Here is a 2,603-nt window from a genome sequence, read left to right as displayed (position 1 = left end):
ATGTGTCAAAGGAGAAGGATTTGCTGGGGCTTGGTCATCATTCACATCTTCCTCAAAAGAAGAAACTTGATAACCACGGGGAGGAACTCCTGCATTGGAAATCTCTTCTTCGAGTCTTCGTTTCGCGTTCATTCGAGTATTCATTTATATAAAATCACAATGATAGGATTAAATGCAAACGAACATAGAGCTAACACTTCGAAGGCACAATATTGAACTTCCAAGAAAGTGAGAGTTTCCTAGGAATCACGTAGGTTCCTATCCATAAATGTGGCGCGCTTAACAATTTTGAATATGAACTTACATAGACGTGGTTGAGTGATACATTGACACGAAGATAATTTAACCTCTTGCTCTTATAGCAAGATGGTCACATCCGGGTTTACCCCCTAGACGTAACTGGCGTTGTCGTCCTCTTTGAGGACTAAGACTAGCCTCTTAGTTTACATCATTATATTCATAGGTCAAATTTAGCGAGAAATTTTAAAACTTTTCATAACTTGTAATTGGAGTTTTCCATAGACCTCTCTCTACACACAAACACGCACGCACACACGCACACAAAGATATATATATATATATATTTCGAGTATACATAAATCCTTCTCATAGGAAGATTACTTAGTCTTCAACTTTTACTGAACATAAGTATACAAATAAAACATTGTCATAATAGTCGTCTCATCTCATAACGATCTAATAAGAGTGTAGTAACTTAGCATAGCCCACATATCAAAGTAAGAATGCCTCACATGGGTAGTAGAATGTTTCATACTAAATGGAAAAGAAAGAACATATTTGTCTTAAATTTAAAGCAACTCCATAAGCTAGATAGTGTCATCGCCCTCAGAAAGTGAGGATCTACCCTACTTGGATAAATAAGAGATCGAAGCCTTCTTCAAGTCGTCTTCAAAGAACTTCAACAATTGGAACCTAAAATGTTGAGGAAAAGGAAGAAATGGGGTTAGTACACCACTTGTACTAAGCATACGACCATATGCACACATACTTTAAAATCAAGCTAAGAAAAGGGGTATATCATAAAGATATGTTATTTACTTTGAAACCACTTATGCCTATTGAGCAAGACCATACCAATAAATAAGACATGTTCATTAAGTCATAAGCATGTACATCACAGGACCAACAACATCAAAACTAGTCAAGTCAAAATACATATACTATAATTGAACACATAGTCAATTAATAATAGCAACAAGCATGAATAATAGTACAGCTTGACATAATTAATGTAACAATCCGAAAATGAATGTGCAAAGTAAGCCCTATACGCACCTAGAATGCGTTGGTTAGACGAGTTCACACGGCTTGATGTGTGTGGAACCGGACCCCTGGACCTATATACCATCAAAGCAACCAAACTTGGTGAGTTGGTTGAGCTAGGCAGGGTTGGTTCCAGCCATGATAGGGCCCCGAACACTAGTATTCACCCGGGTGAGTCTTAACTGAACTTAGATGGTTAGTCCTATGTCTTAAGGGTTCTAGGGGTAAAAAGATGATTTCGCAGTTAGTGGTAGAATGGTAATTACCCTAAGCTGATATTTGATTAATTAAATAGTGCTTTTAACTAGTCAAAATAGGTCAAAGCTTGGTGGCCATACCCGAGTTTGACAGGATATCTGCACTCGGGGTTCAAGCCGAGTTGGAGGCACAAAATGGGGCGATTTAAATGATTTAAATTAGACATAAATTAAGAGGGGCACTATAGTAACGTAATGTGGAGATTATAATCTCATTTATCATCTAAATTATGTTGAATAAGTCAATAACAAACTACACATGCATGAGGCGCACGATTCCTACTAGGGGTGTAATTCATGTAAACTCTTAATTCTTTATGTACTCCGAAAAACATTTTTCAGCTTTGCCTTACAATTCAAAAACAGAAAACAAAGTAAACTTACTGTTCTAAGAAATTCTTAGCTGCTTCCATCAAAAACCAAAAAGAAAAAATCGTACGCCTAAGTGTTTTATGAAATAACGTAAAGAACCTCACTTGGGAACAACAATCAAAGCTCGTAAGAAAGATTTGTGTGTGGGTTAGTACGTGTGATTGTGGCTGGTTGTCAAGGATGAAAAAGGTATGGGTTTTATTCTCTCTTTTTCCCTTTCCTGAGAGTCCCCTGAGTCTCAGTTCAATTCTAATCTATAAACTAATGTTGTCCCAATTGCATGCCCCTATGATTACATCCTATGAATGATTGATGCATGCATTGGTATGACTTCTAAAAGATGATTTTTGGAATGATTGTTATTGTGTGCAATGTGTGTTCTCAAAATGTGTAGGATTCATTATGTACGACTAAATTTTGAATGTTATAAGTGCACAAGGCATGCTAATTTTCTGTAATTGTGTTGTTACGGTTTACTTGAAGAAATTATGAATTATGTGTTAATGCAATGATGTGTGTTTAACATGCCAAAATAAATCGTGATGTTCATGAACAAGAAAATGAAAGTAAAGTCCTTAACGAATTTGTTAAAAGTACATGTAGAACTCTAAGCTAAACACCTAGGCTAGATGCAAGAAACTGAATTAAAGGCATGTGTTAATTGAGTATAGTTTCGGATTATCACTAGTA

This window comes from Solanum lycopersicum, chromosome 3 (genome assembly GCF_036512215.1).
Source record: "Solanum lycopersicum chromosome 3, SLM_r2.1".
In the NCBI taxonomy this organism is placed as follows: Eukaryota; Viridiplantae; Streptophyta; class Magnoliopsida; order Solanales; family Solanaceae; genus Solanum; species Solanum lycopersicum.
The sequence above is the reverse complement of the archived record's forward strand: the minus strand, read 5'-3'. Positions refer to the sequence as shown.